At 47.4% G+C, this 9,142-nt stretch overlaps 2 long non-coding RNA genes across 3 annotated transcripts in view; both read left to right on the forward strand.

Annotated features, from left to right (window-relative positions):
• Window positions 1-1,199: 1,199 nt before the first annotated feature.
• On the forward strand, window positions 1,200-2,338 carry LOC111739196. Its single transcript, XR_002780164.1, has 3 exons — window positions 1,200-1,567; window positions 1,835-1,949; window positions 2,062-2,338. It is a non-coding gene; the product is annotated as an uncharacterized LOC111739196 (long non-coding RNA).
• Window positions 2,339-4,042: 1,704 nt separating this feature from the next.
• The window catches only part of LOC111739197, a 7,777-nt gene continuing 2,677 nt past the window's right edge, over window positions 4,043-9,142 (forward strand). Inside the window, exons 1-3 of one of the 2 annotated variants that reach the window (XR_002780166.1) lie at window positions 4,043-4,410; window positions 4,678-4,792; window positions 4,905-5,181. This is a non-coding gene — a long non-coding RNA (uncharacterized LOC111739197). Of the gene's footprint in view, window positions 4,411-4,677; window positions 4,793-4,904; window positions 5,182-9,142 lie in introns of those variants that run through there. The other variant, XR_002780165.1, reaches the window with a different exon arrangement.

Below are 9,142 nucleotides of genomic sequence, written 5' to 3' on the forward strand. Positions count from 1 at the left end.
CAGTCTAACAAATTAAAAAATGTTTCAAATAATTTCTGTCCTGTTCTTACATTTCTTAATGCCACGATGTCCACGGGGGTACTTCTTAAATCTACTTTTCTTCCCTAGCCACTTTTTTCACAGTCCTTCAAAGAATGTCCTTCCAACCTTAGCTTTCTGCTTCTGTCCTCTCTCCTCTTTCTTCCTCACAATCGTGCATCACAAAAGCCCAAACTTTTGGCCTGGCCAGAGTGAGCCTGGCCTAGACGTGGAAAAGAAAGATGGAAAGGGAAGCAGAACCAGAGAGCCATACAAGAGGGAAAAGCAGAAAAAAGCGAAAGAGTAATAATTACTGGCTTTTCACAGAATCATCTGTTCATTTACTTAGTCAATAAATATTTATTAAGCACCTACTAAGTGCCGGAGCCTGGGGATATAAGGGTAAACAGAATAAACACAGCCTCTCTGTTCACGAAGCTTCGCCTAGTGGTGCATAGGGAAGAGCAGGTGGGCATTTACAGTTCACGTGGATGAGTGCTATGGCCAGCAGTGCTGGGTACTGTGGGAGCTCACGGGCCAGGGCACAGGAGAAGCTTCCTGAAGAAGGCCGTAGAGCACCCTGAGAAGCCAAAGGCTGCTAGTTGTCCACTAATGTTTCTTCTCCTCTTCTTCCTCTAATAATAGCATGTCCGAAATTCAGCTGGTCAGTGGCCATCTAACTAGGAACTAGATTCCCAGCCTTCCTTGCAGCTAAATTCAGCCATGCGACTAAATCCTGGTCACGAGATCTGAGCAGAAGTGACGTGTGCAACTTCTGGCTTACGCCCATAACATAAGCCAGAAGAGTGCGCGTCTAGTCCTATTGTCTGGAAAGTGGACCTGAAGGTGATAACTGGAGCAGCCATCTTATACCATGAAAGGGAGGCTCAGTGGTAAAGGCAGCAGAGGGGAAAGGTGGAATGGATCAGAAACAATACCGTGCGTCAGAGTCGCCTACCAGCCCAAGATGTGCAGACTGTTATGCAGAACAAAGAAAAGTCTGCCTGTTCTAAGTTGCTGTTATTTAGTTTCCGTGAGGGCAGTTGGACCAAGACATTCAACCATATATCAGGTTTCAAAGAGAATTCCAAATTCCTCAGCTCCCCTTCTTAACCACTTAGGACCCACGGTGTGACTCATGAGCAGTCCTTGCATCAGCCAATCTGCAGGGCTGTCAATGCTTTAGATTCCACGGAAAGGTAGCTTCCGTGATATAAGTGATTTTCCACTTTAATTCCCCTGAAATTTGCTTAAAGACAAAGATCCACTGCCTTAGAAGCCGAAAGAGTAGCCTCAGGGAGAAGGATTTATGTATTTGGCCCCAAATTGAACTCCTTTCTATTAGGAAGACACTGGGCATGCAGAAGCCAGGAAAAGAGAGTCATTTTTCACTCTCTGAGTTAGAGATCTTTAGCCCAGTTCAGGGATGGACTTTGGATTAGAGAAGAGACTGCTCATCAATTCCTTCACATGTCCACCCAGATGCTGTCTTCCTGGCCTCCAAGTTTGCTCTTTAGACTGGCGGTCCCCAACCTTTTTGGCACCAGAGGTCAGTGCTCCTGTGAGAATCTAATGCCTGATGATCTGAAGTGGAGCTGAGGTGGTGATGCTAGTGCTGGGGAGCGGCTGCAAAAACAGATGAAGCTTCGCTCACTTGCCGCTCACCTCCTGCTGTGCAGCCTGGTTCCTAACAAGCCACTGATTGGTACTAGTTCACAGCCCAGGGGTTAGGGACCGACCCCTGATTTAGACTCTGGGCCATTTCTTATGTCTTGATTCCATCCTATGCCCAGTTCCCTGTTCTTCCTCCCTCCAGGGCACGGTGGCTGTCACTACCAAGGAGTACCCTCTCAGCAATACTAGTTGGGAGCGGTCAGCCCCATGACCATGATGGCATCTGGGTCTCCACAAATACTATCAGTCAAGATAAGGTAAGTTTTGCTGCAGTAACAAACAGCTCCTAAACTTCAAATGCAACATGGTCAGCAGTGTCTGCTCACTTAACCACCCAGATGACCATTTTATGACACTACATTTCGACAGGATTTTTGTGGCATGAGAAGAGAGAACACAGAGAATCATGGTCCATGATGCTTCTAAGCAGAAAGGAGCTGTTTATTGGATATGCAAGTCACATAGCCACTCCTACCTTCAAGGGCTGGGGAGTGCAGTTCTCCCCTGCGTCTGGAAGGGAAGGGGTGACTGGAGGTGTTGGTGAGCAGTAGCAATGCCTGCCACAGAGTTTACACAGTGGAGCAGCTGATGGGCAAGCACAGCGAGTCTTCGAGGTGGCCATGTGTGCCAGGAGTCGTACAAAGTGATCCGCTAGGTATAGGAAGACTACAATGAACCTTCCAGTTATGTTTATTCTTTATCTCCTCCTTTTTAAATTTCTATATTTTGAGTATGTCTATTATATCTTTTATAGTGAGTCTATCTATTTGTATGGTGCATAATGTATATGTAGTTGTACATGCTTAGAATTTGTAAGTAAATAAATATGCTCATACTCAGGGTGGATGCTCAGAAAAGTTTTATGGATGGAGCAGCCATCAAAAATGTGTGATGCACACTGAGCCAGAGAATAGGACCCAAAGATCCTCAGGCTGTGAGAGCTGAAGGCTTTTTGAAAAGAGAACCTAGGGCCCTTAACCCCAAGGTGACTCAGTTTTCTTGGCTGAGAAATTTCAATCATGATTCCCTTTTTAGAAGCTGGGATTGATATCCAATAGGTCCTTAGAGAACAGAGGCTGAGACAGGAGAGAATTAGATTGAATACATATTTCCCTCTCTTGCCTATAGCCAGCAAATGCAAAAGCAGCTGCAGTGCTTTGCAGGAAGGCTGCTAAAAGCTGATGTGCATTCGTGACTGAGCATGGTGCATGGTATGCGGTGTGGATGTGCTAGGTGTTTGGTGGTGATCCCTGTCAGGTAGGGAACACTACCTCAGACTGGAGAGCCAAGGGGTAAAACAACAAGGGCATCCACACGTGATCTGCCATCGCTTTTTCTGGAGTGGCTGAAAACCTTTGTAAGTTTTACTCTAGGCGAAGTGTGTTACTGGAGGAGTCTTTCTGATGGAGAGGGACAGGGGAGAGAGAGAGAAAATAAATGCCTGTGTGTTTGTGTGTGTGCATGCGCATTCGTGCACACATTGCTGGAAGCTACTGTAGATAGAGTCTGTAACTTTTTCTTCTTCTGGTTAAAATAAGATCTCTCAGCTTTGGGATATGAAAAGAAGGAAAGAAAGACCACTGACGGGGAGACTGGCACAGGGAATAGATGAGACAGGTGCTGGTAGGAAAAGTGCGGAGAGAAAGTATCAGAAGACAGATCTGAAAGTAAACACCGGAAATGACTGTTGTATCCAAGCCGTCGGGCAGACCAGGAGATGAAAGCCTGTGATCCAGAAACCTTTTGGGTCCACTCAGACCAGGATCCTCTTGACAGCCTGTGGATGGGCAGGAGCAGCCCAGCCCTGATGTCTCACACTCAGCCAGGGGGGCATGGGCTGCCCAAAGTCTCCAGCCAGGGCGGAGAGGCGAGAACTCAGTGTCTGTGCATAACGCAGCAGCATCTTCCCTTAGAGGCCTGCTCCCCCTTTCATTCCCCTCCCTCCGTGTGAAGGACACTGTCAATTTTCCAGCCACTTAGGCTCAAACTCTCAGCCATCTTCCTAACACCTGCCTCCCATTCAATCAATCAGTTGTTAAATTCTGGCAATATCACCTCTCACTCAGGTCCCCTCCTCTTCCTCCCTATGCTGCTTCCCAGATCAGGAGATAAAAAAACCCTTGCATGTTATAAAGCCCCGTCCTAACAGTATTTCTTAGGACTTCTAAATCTTTAGTTCATGGATCAGAAACCAGAATTCTAGAGAAAGGGAAAGGGATAGAGAGATTTTAGTTTAAGAGTAGGGGACTTCCTAAAGGCAGCATTTCAGCTCCCCTTCTTAACCACTTAGGACCCACGGTGTGACTCATGAGCAGTCCTTGCATCAGCCAATCTGCAGGGCTGTCAATGCTTTAGATTCCACGGAAAGGTAGCTTCCGTGATATAAGTGATTTTCCACTTTAATTCCCCTGAAATTTGCTTAAAGACAAAGATCCACTGCCTTAGAAGCCGAAAGAGTAGCCTCAGGGAGAAGGATTTATGTATTTGGCCCCAAATTGAACTCCTTTCTATTAGGAAGACACTGGGCATGCAGAAGCCAGGAAAAGAGAGTCATTTTTCACTCTCTGAGTTAGAGATCTTTAGCCCAGTTCAGGGATGGACTTTGGATTAGAGAAGAGACTGCTCATCAATTCCTTCACATGTCCACCCAGATGCTGTCTTCCTGGCCTCCAAGTTTGCTCTTTAGACTGGCGGTCCCCAACCTTTTTGGCACCAGAGGTCAGTGCTCCTGTGAGAATCTAATGCCTGATGATCTGAAGTGGAGCTGAGGTGGTGATGCTAGTGCTGGGGAGCGGCTGCAAAAACAGATGAAGCTTCGCTCACTTGCCGCTCACCTCCTGCTGTGCAGCCTGGTTCCTAACAAGCCACTGATTGGTACTAGTTCACAGCCCAGGGGTTAGGGACCGACCCCTGATTTAGACTCTGGGCCATTTCTTATGTCTTGATTCCATCCTATGCCCAGTTCCCTGTTCTTCCTCCCTCCAGGGCACGGTGGCTGTCACTACCAAGGAGTACCCTCTCAGCAATACTAGTTGGGAGCGGTCAGCCCCATGACCATGATGGCATCTGGGTCTCCACAAATACTATCAGTCAAGATAAGGTAAGTTTTGCTGCAGTAACAAACAGCTCCTAAACTTCAAATGCAACATGGTCAGCAGTGTCTGCTCACTTAACCACCCAGATGACCATTTTATGACACTACATTTCGACAGGATTTTTGTGGCATGAGAAGAGAGAACACAGAGAATCATGGTCCATGATGCTTCTAAGCAGAAAGGAGCTGTTTATTGGATATGCAAGTCACATAGCCACTCCTACCTTCAAGGGCTGGGGAGTGCAGTTCTCCCCTGCGTCTGGAAGGGAAGGGGTGACTGGAGGTGTTGGTGAGCAGTAGCAATGCCTGCCACAGAGTTTACACAGTGGAGCAGCTGATGGGCAAGCACAGCGAGTCTTCGAGGTGGCCATGTGTGCCAGGAGTCGTACAAAGTGATCCGCTAGGTATAGGAAGACTACAATGAACCTTCCAGTTATGTTTATTCTTTATCTCCTCCTTTTTAAATTTCTATATTTTGAGTATGTCTATTATATCTTTTATAGTGAGTCTATCTATTTGTATGGTGCATAATGTATATGTAGTTGTACATGCTTAGAATTTGTAAGTAAATAAATATGCTCATACTCAGGGTGGATGCTCAGAAAAGTTTTATGGATGGAGCAGCCATCAAAAATGTGTGATGCACACTGAGCCAGAGAATAGGACCCAAAGATCCTCAGGCTGTGAGAGCTGAAGGCTTTTTGAAAAGAGAACCTAGGGCCCTTAACCCCAAGGTGACTCAGTTTTCTTGGCTGAGAAATTTCAATCATGATTCCCTTTTTAGAAGCTGGGATTGATATCCAATAGGTCCTTAGAGAACAGAGGCTGAGACAGGAGAGAATTAGATTGAATACATATTTCCCTCTCTTGCCTATAGCCAGCAAATGCAAAAGCAGCTGCAGTGCTTTGCAGGAAGGCTGCTAAAAGCTGATGTGCATTCGTGACTGAGCATGGTGCATGGTATGCGGTGTGGATGTGCTAGGTGTTTGGTGGTGATCCCTGTCAGGTAGGGAACACTACCTCAGACTGGAGAGCCAAGGGGTAAAACAACAAGGGCATCCACACGTGATCTGCCATCGCTTTTTCTGGAGTGGCTGAAAACCTTTGTAAGTTTTACTCTAGGCGAAGTGTGTTACTGGAGGAGTCTTTCTGATGGAGAGGGACAGGGGAGAGAGAGAGAAAATAAATGCCTGCGTGTTTGTGTGTGTGCATGCGCATTCATGCACACATTGCTGGAAGCTACTGTAGATAGAGTCTGTAACTTTTTCTTCTTCTGGTTAAAATAAGATCTCTCCGCTTTGGGATATGAAAAGAAGGAAAGAAAGACCGCTGACGGGGAGACTGGCACAGGGAATAGATGAGACAGGTGCTGGTAGGAAAAGTGCGGAGAGAAAGTATCAGAAGACAGATCTGAAAGTAAACACCGGAAATGACTGTTGTATCCAAGCCGTCGGGCAGACCAGGAGATGAAAGCCTGTGATCCAGAAACCTTTGGGGTCCACTCAGACCAGGATCCTCTTGACAGCCTGTGGATGGGCAGGAGCAGCCCAGCCCTGATGTCTCACACTCAGCCAGGGGGGCACGGGCTGCCCAAAGTCTCCAGCCAGGGCGGAGAGGCGAGAACTCAGTGTCTGTGCATAACGCAGCAGCATCTTCCCTTAGAGGCCTGCTCCCCCTTTCATTCCCCTCCCTCCGTGTGAAGGACACTGTCAATTTTCCAGCCACTTAGGCTCAAACTCTCAGCCATCTTCCTAACACCTGCCTCCCATTCAATCAATCAGTTGTTAAATTCTGGCAATATCACCTCTCACTCAGGTCCCCTCCTCTTCCTCCCTATGCTGCTTCCCAGATCAGGAGATAAAAAAAACCCTTGCATGTTATAAAGCCCCGTCCTAACAGTATTTCTTAGGACTTCTAAATCTTTAGTTCATGGATCAGAAACCAGAATGCTAGAGAAAGGGAAAGGGATAGAGAGATTTTAGTTTAAGAGTAGGGGACTTCCTAAAGGCAGCATTTCAGGGGAGGCTCAGAAGAGTTGGGACGCTAGAACTTGAAAGCCAAGCCAGTGGGACTCAAGCAGCCTTCACACAGCCACTTGGCTCAGCCCCTCTCTCTGCATATCCGCTTCATTCTTCCTCTGCAGCTTGCTCTTCTCAACTGCTCAATTCGCGGTGGGAGGGGCCTCGCCATATCTCCCTAGTACTTATGTATCCTCCATTCAAGAGACCTGAAAAAATTGAACCAGTCTCAAATTCCTGCTTGGAAATTTCTGCTTAGCCATGTCAGGCCATGTGCCTCTGTGCCATCAGCTGTGGGCGAGCTGGGAACTGAGGACTGCGCACGGGGCACCGCCCTGTCACTTTTTGTGTCTGCACCAGAAGCTTAGACTTGGAAGCACTAAGACGTGTTTGCCAAAGGCTGGAGTTTTGATGTGGAGTGGAGAACTAGCTGTTACTTTGAGTGGGAGAAAAACACCTTTCATTTCTTTAGGGAAAGATAAGTAATGCAACTTTGCGGTTTCTCACTTCTGATCTTCTGGAGAGCAGATGTTCCTTGAGGAATGGCTGGTCCAGAGGCGACATATTTAAGTTCGCAAACACCACACATCGAGATGTCAGACATTTCAGGATCGCTAAAGAAAACCACCAAATTAAACAGCCAACTTTCCCTCTTAGTTTTGTCATGGAGACTCTTTTAAATTAACTTGGCTGCCGGCAGCGGGGCTGGCTCATTTGCCAGTCGCCAGCATGGGGGAAAGGGGTAGAGGTGTGACTGGGGTTGGTGAGAGGAGGGGGTGAAAAGAGGGAGTGGCACACAGGGAAGCCTCCCTCCCTCCCGGGACAGGCAGAAAACTGCTCCCATGGGCCTCACACGCTTCTGCTCAACTGCCTCCCAAGTAGCAAAACTCTGCCCATACACTGAAGGGAAAGCCCACCTCTCTGGCAGATGGGTGGTTATCTCCTACAGATGCAGCCTCCAGGAAGAGGAGAAGGCAACCATAGGTAAATGAATGGAAAGGACTTCTTTGGATTAGAATGAGTGGCGCCTGGGTTTAAATGACGCGCTTTGGGCTGGGTAAATTGCTTTTCTTAGCCTTATGACCTGCTTATCATTTCCGCACGCTGTAGTTTTTAAAACCTGGTGGGGGCTGGACGTCAGGGGAGGATGTTGCAGAGAGAAGGGAAGTGAAGCGTCAAACAGCTATGTCCTAGCTCCAGTACGAATAAGATGATATTCAGCTTTGTATTTTTAGCAGGGGTCGGGAAACAGGGGGAATCTTTGATGTGGAGTTCGAAGAGCTGCTTCTGGAGGATGAGGGTGAGACGTTTGGGATGATCCCTTTAAATGTGATCTTCACGAAGCAGCAGCAGCAGCTGGCCCGCCACACAAACAGCAAAGCGCCACTTCCTCTTTCGGGGGACTCCAAATGCCAGTGACCTGGAAGAGAAACTGAGGTCCAGAGAGTTGCAGTGACTTGTCTCCTGTTGCTCAGCCATCGAGCCTGGGAGGAGTGGGCCCAGCCCGGGTCACCTGGCATCTAGTTTAAGGGTTTTGTCTGTGTGATTGGTTTGGCTTCAAATATCACTTTCTACTCCAGTACTTGGAAGTGTTCCATAAATGCCCTGCTATGTGAAGCTCTTTCTTAAAATAGGAAAAGGATAAACTTATCTGAAGGGATGGGAGGACCTTGGGAAGAGAACTGGGCATAATTACAAGTCACCCTGGTTTCACTAGTTCAAGCAGGCAGATGGTGGGTAGAACTGAAGCCAGACAATTTGCACTTACCAAATTAGCACCCGTCTGTTAGTCTACAGAAATGGGAAAAAAAATGGGCATCTCTCTTTTCACCATATAAGGTAAATAAAAACCAGTGTTCACGGAGCGTTGGCCCTACAGGATGCAGAGGCAATGTTATCCCAGCTGTCCCTGCGTTGGCCACATGCCTCCCCCTCCCACTGCTAGTGGGAGGCAGCCCAGAGTGATGGCAAAAGCTCAGAAGGTGGAGTTTCAGACAGTCATAGGTTCAAATCCCAGCTCTGGTACTTACCACAGCTAGTGTGGCCTTGGGTAACTTAATCTCCAGGGAGGCTGTTTGCTCACCTATAAAAGAGGGATAATAATATCTATTAATCTAATGAAGTAAATAGAAGCAAAATGGGCAGGACTTAGTAGGCCTCTTCTACTGACCCCATCTAGTCTTCACCTATGCATGACAGTGGTCACACAAATAGTGGCCAAGGAGCATAGCTGGCCCAGGGCAAATTCCTTCTCATTCCAGGACATCTCCACAAACCACATGTTGTTGTGTCAGCTTCATGTGAAGGAAGGATAGTGGTTTTAGACTCAGAGCTTATA

Source organism: Pteropus vampyrus, unplaced genomic scaffold (genome assembly GCF_000151845.1).
Source record: "Pteropus vampyrus isolate Shadow unplaced genomic scaffold, Pvam_2.0 Scaffold48, whole genome shotgun sequence".
Taxonomy (NCBI): Eukaryota; Metazoa; Chordata; class Mammalia; order Chiroptera; family Pteropodidae; genus Pteropus; species Pteropus vampyrus.